The sequence below is a fragment of the Bos mutus genome, chromosome 11 (assembly GCF_027580195.1).
Source record: "Bos mutus isolate GX-2022 chromosome 11, NWIPB_WYAK_1.1, whole genome shotgun sequence".
In the NCBI taxonomy this organism is placed as follows: Eukaryota; Metazoa; Chordata; class Mammalia; order Artiodactyla; family Bovidae; genus Bos; species Bos mutus.
In genome coordinates, this window is record NC_091627.1 from 82,242,825 (window position 1) to 82,254,247 (window position 11,423).

The following is an 11,423-nucleotide window of genomic DNA, read 5'->3' on the forward strand; positions in this document are numbered from 1 at the left end:
TTTGTGAAGTTGACTGAATAATCAGTCTTACTCAGTTTGGGATTTTCAGGGTCTAGCAGAAAGCCAGGCATGGCATAGACACGTAATAAATATTTGTTGAATGAATGGATACACAGCACCTGTATCTGCTGATGCTAGTCACCTAGACACTTAGAAACTTCTGAACAGATGGATTTGTGACTTTTCATCTGAATGTTGGATGCCATCCTAGAATATAAGCAGTAAAAATGATCCAAAACATAGAAACATGAAATCAGTCTGGTCTTACTGGTGCAGATTCATTGGGAGAAATGTGTGAATCAGGGAAAGTCTGCACTGGGCTATATTGAAAGCAAAGTGATTTGTTATTTTCAAATAACTCCAGCCCTGTCCCCAGCTTTATTTATTTACCACCCATCCATCCATTCATCCAATCATTCAACAGAGACCTGGGGGGGCTTTTAGGGCCTCCTTTAATAAACAAGGAAGAAAGATTATCTGGAGCATGTCGATTATTTGTAGATAAATAGAAGCTTCCAAACTGCTTATGGGAGCTTGGAAACGGTTTTTTCTCAAGTGTTTTAGACATTCCTCCCATATCCTACACGCACAGTTTCTGTGCACCATCTCTGGAGAATCTTTATGTTAATTTACAGTCATAATCTTATCTGCTAAGGCAGTGGAGAGGCTGGGAGCATCTGTCTGTTGTGTGTAAGTGCGTCTGAAAGAGGAAGCACTAATGCAGGGGGAGTCTCATTCTTGAGCTTGAAAATGACCAAAAATGAGATAAGGACTTACAGGAGCAAGTGTGTGTTTTGCTTCCCTGTGTTCGTGCAATCACTTTGGTGATTTTCAATCTACCTATCCCTAGCAGCCCAGAATCTTTCTTCTAATTTGTTGGCTCCTTCTAATATTCCATGGATCAAAAAATGTAATGATGATAATAAAAGCCAAACCGAAACAAAAGAAAACTTGAGAGGTCAGCTTGTTAGAACTGTTTGTGAAGCAAGAGTTACAAGGATCTGAATGCGTTTGAGGGGACGTTCGGTGAGCACAGGACATGACCTTTGGCACCTGGACTTTGGTTCTGCGCTGGCTATTGGGGGCCTACTCTACTTCTGTGTTCTTGACTGCAAGCTGATTTCAGATTGGTGAGACATTAGTGCGTGTGTGTCTTACGATGGTAATCTGGTGGCATCCCTCTGAGGTAGGGAAGTTGGCTTCATTTTCCAGCAGAGGGGATCGAGAGGGAGACAGTGGGCGTGTGGCTCTACATGAGGCAAGGCCCTCAGGACCACGCTGAGTGAGATGGTGAGTTGCTACGTTTGTTTGCAAACGCCCACGCTGACTAACTCACCTATCATAATCTGGAAGCTGAGTTTTTTAGTACTTTGATCAGAGCTGCTGATTTCTTGATCTCTTGCAGAGAGCTTCTGGGAGATTCTGGGGTCAGAGGAGGAGAACTCAGTTAGGACTCAGACGTCAAACTTGCAGACTGGATCTAGCCCTGTGTGATTGCTTAACTCCTCTGAACCCTGACTGCAAAGCACGAGGGCTTTGTTTAAACCTGACATTTGCTATGATCTCTCTAATAACCTGTGTATCTTGGATTGACCATCTACAGGACTGGTGAAAATGGCTATGGAAGGACAGCCCACCTTCCTGGGGGGTGGGGGGGAAGATGGCTGGGGAGCTGGCCGTCCCCACAGCATCATGGCAGTATGGCATTGTGACCACAAGGTGGGCTTACATCAGGGACTTCCTGCACTATCCCTTGGCATGTGCCTGGGGTTCCAGGAGGACTCGGATGGGACGGGAGGGGCATCAGTTCTTTAGGTCCATGCTTCATTCCCCTTGGCATCCCCATTCGTCTCTGTCTTTATCCTCCTCAGCCTCTCCCGGCTGGAGTCACCATCAGCAGGCACGTCCTGTTCTGCAGCCAATTCTGACCAAGGCAGGAAATGGATGTGGAGCCTCAGCCTGCCACTGTGGGGAGGAGGGGGCTGGAATTTGGTCTCATGTTTTCAATCAGTAACAATCGTGCCTTGGTTAAACCTCAGAGGCGACGGTGCTACCACTGCTCAAAGCTGATAGTCGTGTTCCTCAGATGTGGGATCCAAAGGCTTAGGCACAACTCGCAGGCTCCTGGGTGCCTTCCTCCTGCTCTCCACTCTCCTTTGCTCAAATCCAAATGAGGACTGGGTGTGTCAGAGGCAGGCTGGCTGCCTGGACAGCACCCAACTTCCAGAATTTCTTACGCATCCCCATCCCCCATGGCATCAGCAGCCATTCCCAAATTCGCAATGGTTTGGTCTACTATTCCAGACCCTGCCCCCTCTTCCTTGAGACTCAGCCTGAGGCTGGGGTATCTCCCCCAGCAGCCTACTGCCTAGGGTCCCACTGGGGATGGACAGCACAGGGTTCCCCCAGTGCTTGGACTCTGCTGGTGTCTCCTCTTGTCTCAAGGGCGCCAGACCCTCAAATGTCATCTGCAAGAACCTATCAATGGACCTACAGTGTAACTAATATCTGCTAAGCCACAACCTTGGCAAAGGTAATATGAGAAAGGTTGTAGAGATGGGAGCGTTTGGTGTCTAAAGAGCAGAACTGAAAATGGAGAAGCCGGGGAGGGTATAGAATTTGTCAGGGTGTCTGTCCAGACGTGGGTGAACGTTGATTGTAGACAACAGTGCCAGACCCCAGACAGAGGGGAACAGGGGTCACTGCAAATGGTCCTAGGAACGTGCACTGCCTGGCCTCAGATTCTCTGCTCCTAAGAGCAAGTCCCAGCCCCTGCTGGCCACAGGGAGTCCCCCCACTCCACCACCACCCCCTAGGGTTCACAGTGGCTTACCAGTCCAGATCCCCCTGAGTCTGCTACTTGACTGAGAGAGCCAGGCTGAGTGCCCCTTTCCTGAATGTGTTGGGAAAACAGAGCTTCAGAGCACTAGAGGAGGATTCCTGTGGCCTGCCAAGTCCTCTGCTTGTCTCTACCCTACAGGCAGAGGTGGCTCCCTACCCCCACTCCCTCAGGGGCCTGGCCTCAAACAAAGGGGACAGAACTGAGTGCAAATCCAGGAAGCCTCTTCACTCCCCGCCCAGTGCCTCCATCATCCCCATGTTACATGCCCTGGCCAGGCTACTGTTGCCCCCTCTCAGGAAAAGGCTCACAGGGAAGAGTCCCTCCAGAGTTGCCTGAGGCAACCCCAGGGGCCCAGGAGGAGAGATCGCAAAGCTTTAAGGTAAAGTCTGGGAGTTAAAGTGGGGCGGGGGAGGGACAGAAGCCCACTGAGTTTCCAGAAACCCCTGTGAGTCTCGCCTACCCCCAGGGCCATGGATGGGGCAGCAGTGCCCCCTGGTGGCCACCATGTCTGGACGCTCCTCTGTCCCCACCTCCGTGGCTTGGAGTCCCCCATTGTCCACAGTTCTTTCCTTCAGTCCTTTCATCTATTCCCTTCACTTTTTTTGTTTGTTTGTTTTTGAACTCAGCTTTTGCCCTTTGCGACCTCGTTGCAGAAAACCATCTTATAGGGATAAGATGAATAAACTAAAAGTAAGTCTTCAACAGCTGATATAGTATGACGAGCTAGCACTATGGGCGGGGGTTGGGGGTGGGGGTCACCTGGACGGGAACAATATAGTTTTCATTGTACCATTTGTCTCTCAGATTACCTCCATTCCATTCCGACCCTAAGCAGCTGCACTGTCCTGCATGCTGCTCTGTGGTAGTTCTCCTCTGTGGGGACCGACTTGGTGCCTTGTTTTCACTCCTCGTTTTCACTCGGCAGAGGCTCCGTATTCCTGTGAGGGAGGAGAGGGATGGCTTTGGTAGGAGGCAGGAACAGTTGGATCTCCAGCCTGTCTTTCCCCGATGCTCCCACCTCGTGCTGGTCATGATGATCTGACTTTCTTCAGTCTCAGGGCACGAGATCCCCAAGTGTGGCTGCCTCATTCTATAAGGTGGATAAGAAGCAGCTGCCGAGGGAAGCTTGTCACCTCACCTTGGCCTCTGTAGGGTCCTGGCTTCTCACCGGGGCAGCTAGAGGGACAATGAGGTGTGTGTGTGGAGGGGAGGATGTGCCCATTCTCAGGACAGGAGGCCCCTCTCCCAACCCAGATGGGCCCCAAGAAGGAGTTGTGCTCTGCTGTGCTTAGTCACTCAGAAGTGTTCAACTCTTGTGACCCCATGGACTGCAGCCCGCCACACTCCTCTGCCCATGGAATCCTCCAGACAAGAATATTGGAGTGAGTTGCCATGTCTTCCTCCAGGGGATCTTCCCAACCCAGGGATCAAACTCAGGTCTCCCTCATTGCAGGCGGATTCGTAACTGTTTGAACCACCAGGGAAGCTCAAGAATACTGGAATGGGTAGCCTATCCCTTCTCCAGGGGAACTTACCAAGCCAGGAATCAAACGGGGGTCTCCTGAATTACAGGTGTAATTACAGATGAGCTACACAGGAAGCCCAAGAAGGGGTTAAAGGTATTGATAATAAAAGTCAGAGCAGTTTTATTTTCCTAAAAAGGAAATGCTGGAAATATTCAAATAAAAATGATGCTTATTATAGAGCATGAAACTCTCAGTCTGGTTTTCAGTCCCAACATGATTAAGCACCCACTTCCTGTGCCAGACCTTAATTTCCCCATCTATACTGAGGCTGTAGTACTCCCTAAAGATCCCTTTTTGTGCTGAAGTTCTGTGGTTCCAATTCCCTTGCTTTTGCACAGCCGGGCAGGCTAGGGTGCAGCTTTGATCTCCCCAGACTGGATCCTGTCCTAGCACCAACTCCCTCCCACCCACTCACGTGGATTCTAGGCTTGCATTTTTGCTGGAGTAATATTTTTCTGGTGTTTATTTTTAAAAGGTCTGCATCAGTGGTGACCGTCTCCCATTTGGAAAATTAACTGCTTACAGATGTTGTGTGTGGCACAGCCTTCTCCCAGGCAGTGAAACCACTGGGGCTTGGATTTCATTTCAAAAGGAAGAGGAGGGAAGCAAAGCTGTGTGTCTCTGATGTAGGTGGCAAAACTTTCTGACCTTCTATAAAATGCCCAAATGAGATTGACTTGGAGAAATTGAAGGGTGGAGAATTTCTTAAGGTTTGAGAACCCAAGTGTTAAAAAGCTCTCATTGAGATGGGTCATTTGTGGGATGTTTGTGGCTGTTGCTGCAGAGAAGGGAGGTTGGCTGTGTGGCTGGGGGTGAGCGAACCCCTTCTACTCCTGCACACACAGGGTGGGCTTCAGCCCTCATCCATCCGCTCAGCCATGGTAAGCTCTGACCAGTCCAGGCGGCAGCTTCCCTTCGGGTCCAGGATGGCTCTGAGTGAGGTAAAGGGTGTCCCAGAGCAGAGACGTAGATCCTTCCCACTCTGGTGTCCTGAGCGCACTAATTGCTGCTCTATCCTCTACCGACCCCCAACCTTGGCTCACCCCCTTAGTTTCTGCTCCTCCTACAGGCTTCTTCCATGAGGATTCCACCTCCAGGCGTCACTCCAGCTCTTACCCCACACACTCGGGCCTAAAAAGACATCTCGTGAGCTCCTGAGGGATCCCCATATAAAGCCTGTTTCTGTTTTCTTATTCACTGGCCACCCCCAACCCCCGCCTCCTCAGCAGTTTCCAAGTCCAGACTCAGAAATGGAAACTGAGGAGGAGGGTTCTCTTTGAGTGGGTGTTTGTGAGGGGTGTGTGTGTGTGTGTGTGTGGTGGGTGGAGTGTGCATGCAGTGCTCATGTATGTTGTGTCTGTCTTGATTATGGTGTATACCGGGAGGCTGTTGTGTGCGTGTGTGCATGTGTATGTGTATTGTGCATTGACGTGCCATTTGCAGCTGTGAGGAGCAGATAGGGGAATAGCATCTCTCCCCACCTGGTGCTCACCTGGGACCAGATATCATTCTCAACCTGGATCTGTGACTGCTTCCTTGTTGCCACACTTCCCTTTCTTGGTTCAATGATGTCTCTGGTCTCTGGCAGATTCCTGCTGCCTTTGCCCCATGAGAGTGACAAAGAATAAGTGGAAGTTTGAGCAGGAAAGAACCTTAGAGCCTGTTTCTAAGTTATAATGAACCTAATCACTTTCAATATGAGAAAATCGAGGCTCAATCTGTGCAGTGTGTTTGCATAACAATTTCATGCCAGTTCCAAATCAGTAGATTTAAACATGGTAGTAAGTATTATTTTGCATTTTTACTAAGATTTTCTTTATGATAGAGACCCCCCAAAACAACAGGAGGAGTATATGTAATATTCACTGTAGGCAGTTGGATGTGTGTTCAGAATATGAAGCTTTAGAAGACAAAATTCAAGTTAGATACAGTTTTTTTTAAAAAAGAAAAAGTAACAGGCAAAATGTTATGCCACTTGTTTGAAATCCTTTAAAGTAAACCTGGGAAGAGTAAATTGAGTGTAAGTTAAATTGATGATTGGAGAATAGTATTGCCTCTTGGAACATGAAAACTACTAAGAAAAGCAGTATTCAAGAATGTAAGTTGCTGAAAATATTGATACCTGGTACGAATCTTTTTTTTTTTTTACATTTATCACAAGGAGAATCATAATTCTCTTGCAAAGAAACAGCATGCAAATTTATCAATCATATATATCATTTGGAGGAGTGATGTCTGGTACTAACTGGGGGAAAAAGGGAGGAGAGAAGAGACAAAAGTCAAAGGCCACCAATGAACAATTGGATCATGTGCATTAGGGCTCCCTTTCAGTGGTTAGCTGGATGTGAGGGAAACCATCTGAGAGATACTCCTGACTGTCCAGGGTTTGCATATTAGCACCTTTGAGAAGTCTCTAATATCATAAAATATCAAAACAAAAGACTGTTTTAGGCTCCAAATCTGGGATAAAGATGAAGATATTGATGGTTACTTCCTAGGTAATCACCCAGAGAGAGTCTTTTCCTACTGTGAGAGCACTCCAAAGACTTTGAAGGACTTCTCTGGTGGCAAATCATCATCGCCTTGATGGGGAAACTGGTCAGACTACCTGGAGCTTTTAAGCTGCCTCACGCCTCTCACAGGCACAGACCAGGACACACAGATTATGCAAGTGTGCTGTCTTCCCTTCTTTTGGCCACCATCTGCTTTCTAGTTTATTTGTACTTGCCTTGCATAATGCCAAACAACTGGTTTGACTGGGTTTTGTTTCAGTAGATGCCTCTGACCAATTTGGTGTCCTGTGGAGACAGAGCCCAGTGCTGAGACACATGGCTTGCTGAGGGAACAGATTTTTTTTTTCTTGGAGACACATTTGAGTATTCCTGAATGAGATATTTAATATGAATGACCTGTAAGGATGTATTCTTAGAAAAAACAACAATCAGCTGAACCAAACCCAGACTTTCTGTAGTTCTGGAGGTTTTCAGTTCAGTTCAGTTGCTCAGTCGTGTCTGACTCTTTGTGACCCCACGGACCACAGCACTCCAGGCCTCCCTGTCTATCACCAACTCCCGGAGTCTACTCAAACTCATCTCCATTGAGTTGGTGATGCCATCTAACCATCTCATCCTCTGTTGTCCCCTTCTCCTCCTGCCTTCCAGCTTTCTCAGCATCAGGGTCTTTTCAAATGAGTCAGTTCTTCACATCAGGTGGCCAAAGTATTGGAGTTTCAGCTTCAACATCAGTCCTTCCAATGAACATTCAGGACTGATCTCCTTTAGGATGGACTGGTTGGATCTCCTTGCAGTCCAAGGGACCCTCAAGAGTCTTCTCCAGCACCACAGTTCAAAAGCATCAATTCTTTGGAGTTCAGCTTTATTTATAGTCCAACTCTCACATCCATACATTACTACTGGAAAAACCATATCCTTGACTAGACAGACCTTTGTTGGCAAAGTAATGTCTCTGCTTTTTAATATGTTGTCTAGGTTGGTCATAACTTTCCTTCCAAGGAGTAAGCGTCTTTTAATTTCATGGCTGCAGTCACCACCTGCAGTGATTTGTGAGCCTGAAAAAAATAAAGTCAGCCACTGTTTCCACTGTTTCCCCATCTATTTGCCATGAAGTGATGGGACCAGATGCCACGATCTTAGTTTTCTGAATGTTGAGTTATAAGCCAACTTTTTCACTCTCCTCTTTCACTTTCATCAAGAAGCTTTTTAGTTCCTCTTCACTTTCTGCCATAAGGGTGGTGTCACCTGCATATCTGAGGTTATTGATATTTCTCCCGGCAATCTTGATTCCAGCTTGTGTTTCTTCCAGCACAGCGTTTCTCATGATGTACTCTGCATAGAAGTTAAATAAGCAGGGTGACAATATACAGCCTTGACGTATTCCTTTTCCTATTTGGAACCGGTCTGTTGTTCCACGTCCAGTTCTAAATGTTGCTTCCTGACCTGCATACAGGTTTCTCAAGAGGCAGGTCAGGTGGTCTGGTATTCCCATCTCTTTAGAATTTTCCACAGTTTATTGTGATCCACAGAGTCAAAGCCTTTGGCATAGTCAATAAAGCAGAAGTAGATATTTTTTCTGGAACTCTCTTGCTTTTTCCATAATCCAGCAGATGTTGGCAATTTGATCTCTGGTTCCTCTGCCTTTTCTAAATCCAGCTTGAACATCTGGAAGTTCACCATTCATGTATTGCTGAAGCCTGGCTTGGAGAATTTTGAGCACTGCTTTACTAGCATGTAAGATGAGTGAATTGTGCAGTAGTTTGAACATTCTTTGGCATTGCCTTTCTTTGGGTGGAGGTTTAGTGATGGGTTCCAGAAGACCATGGGCTATTGGAGCTTGCTAAGGTGATCCATGTCCCTAGCCTACCAGGTCAAGAGCAGTGACTTCAGAGGGCAGGGGCTGAGAGGAGCCAGGTATTAGAGCAGAATGAGGGGCTGGTGGTCTTGGATATCTTGAGCATCAGTCTTTAGGGGCATCTATACATTGGTGGACCACATCAGAAATAGTGCCCCTTAACTCAGTATAGTTCTCCCAATTCCCAGTGTGTGGTGTGTCCTACAATTCAACTCATTTCTGACACTATCTACTTGGCTACACTGCTGCTGCTAAGTCGCTTCAGTCATGTCCGACTCTGTGTGACCCCATAGACGGCAGCCCACCAGGCTCCCCCATCCCTGGGATTCTCCAGGCAAGATCACTGGAGTGGGTTGCCATTTCCTTCTCCAATGCATGAAAGTGAAAAGTGAAAGTGAAGTTGCTCAGTTGTGTCCGACCCTCAGCGACCCCATGGACTGTAGCCTTCCAGGCTCCTCCATCCATGGGATTTTCCAGGCAAGAGTACTGGAGTGGGTGCCATTGCTTTGGCTACACTACCCACAGGTTGAGGGCTTAGTTCCACAAGACTGCATCCCAACCCCCTTCAGATGCTAATTGAAAGCCTAGGTTGTCATCTGTGCTTCTGAACTACCAGCTATAGTTTGCAGGTCCCACCAACCCTCTCTGTGGGTTTGATTAGTTAGTCAGTACAGCTCACGGAACTCAGAGAAACATTTTACTCACTAGATTATTGATTGATTATAAAAGGACATAACTCAGGAACAGCCAGATGGAAGAGATGCATAAAGCAGGTATAGGGAAAGGGACACAGAGCTTCCATGTCCCCTATGAGCCTGCCAGGCTCTTCTGTCCATGGGATTCTCCAGGCAAGAATACTTGGGGTGGGTTGCTGTGCCCTTCTCCAGGGGATCTTCCTGATTCAGGGATTGAAACCGAGTCTTTTATGTCTCTTGCAGTGGCAGGCGTGTTCTTTACCACTAGTATCACCTGAGAAGCCCCTTGAGCATGGCACTGTCCTTGAATCTCCATGTGTTCACCTGCCCAGAAGCTCTCTGAACCCTATCTTGGTATTTATGGAGCTTTCATTCAGATCAGATCAGATCAGTCGCTCAGTCGTGTCTGACTCTTTGCGACCCCATGAATCGCAGCACGCCAGGCCTCCCTGTCCATCACCAACTCCCGGAGTTCACTCAGACTCACATCCATCGAGTCAGTGATGCCATCCAGCCATCTAATCCTCTGTCGTCCCCTTCTCCTCCTGTCCCCAATCCCTCCCAGCATCAGGGTCTTTTCCAATGAATCAACTCTTCGCGTGAGGTGGCCAAAGTACTGGAGTTTCAGCTTTAGCATCATTCCCTCCAAAGAAATCCCAGGGCTGATCTCCTTCAGAATGGACTGGTTGGATCTCCTTGCAGTCCAACGGACTCTCAAGAGTCTTCTCCAACACCACAGTTCAAAAGCATCAATTCTTTGGCGCTCAGCCTTCTTCACAGTCCAACTCTCACATCCATACATGACCACAGGAAAAACCATAGCCTTGACTAGACAAACCTTTGTTGGCAAAGTAATGTCTCTGCTTTTGAATATGCTATCTAGGTTGGTCATAACTTTCCTTCCAAGGAGTAAGCATCTTTTAATTTCATGGCTGCAGTCACCATCTGTAGTGATTTTGGAGCCCAGAAAAATAAAGTCTGACACTGTTTCCACTATTTCCCCATCTATTTCCCATGAAGTGGTGGGACCAGATGCCATGATATTCGTTTTCTGAATGTTGAGCTTTAAGCCAACTTTTTCACTCTCCACTTTCACTTTCATCAAGAGGCTTTTGAGTTCCTCTTCACTTTCTGCCATAAGGGTGGTGTCACCTGCATATCTGAGGTTATTGATATTTCTCCCGGCGATCTTGATTCCAGCTTGTGTTTCCTCCAGCCCAGCGTTTCTCATGATGTACTCTGCATATAAGTTAAATAAGCAGGGTGACAATATACAGCCTTGACGAACTCCTTTTCCTATTTGGAACCAGTCTGTTGTTCCATGTCCAGTTCTAACTGTTGCTTCCTGACCTGCATACAAATTTCTCAAGAGCTTTCATTGGGAGGCACAATTGATTAAACCATGAACTATTGGTGATTAAACTCAATCTCCAGCCCCTCTTTCCCTCCCCAGAGGTCAGGGTAGTAGAACTGAAAGGTCAAATCCTCAAATCCCAAGGTTGGTTCCCATGGCAACCAGTACCAACCTCAGGTGCTTTTGAAAAGTCACCTCATTAACAGAAACTGGTGTGGTTGAACAGGGTTTCTTATAAGTATTGACGCGCCTTTATTGCTCTTATCACTGGAAATTCCAAGAGTTTTAGGAGCTCTGTACCAGGAACCAGGACCAAGACCAGAGATTTATTTCTTATTATAAATCACAATTTCACACTCAGGTTCCTACATAGGCAAATGTAATGTTTTCTTTGCCTGGCACTTTTTTATTTTATTTTTTAAAGCAAAGTTGTCTAGAAGTTCTATCCAAGGTTTTTTGGGCTGTGCTGGTCTTCACTGCTATGCAGGCTTTTCTCTAGTTGTGGTGAGCTGGGGGCCACTCTTCGTACAGGCTTCTCATTGTGGTGGCTTGTCTTCTTGCCAAGCTCCGGCTCTAGGATGTGTGGGCTCAGCAGTTGCGGTTCCCAGGCTCTAGGGCACAGGCTCAATAACTGTGGT

General features: G+C 47.2%; 1 pseudogene; it reads right to left on the reverse strand.

Moving 5' to 3' along the window:
• Positions 1-1,984: 1,984 nt before the first annotated feature.
• On the reverse strand, positions 1,985-2,068 carry LOC138990076 (U4 spliceosomal RNA; annotated as a pseudogene).
• Between the last annotated feature and the right edge of the window lie 9,355 nt (positions 2,069-11,423).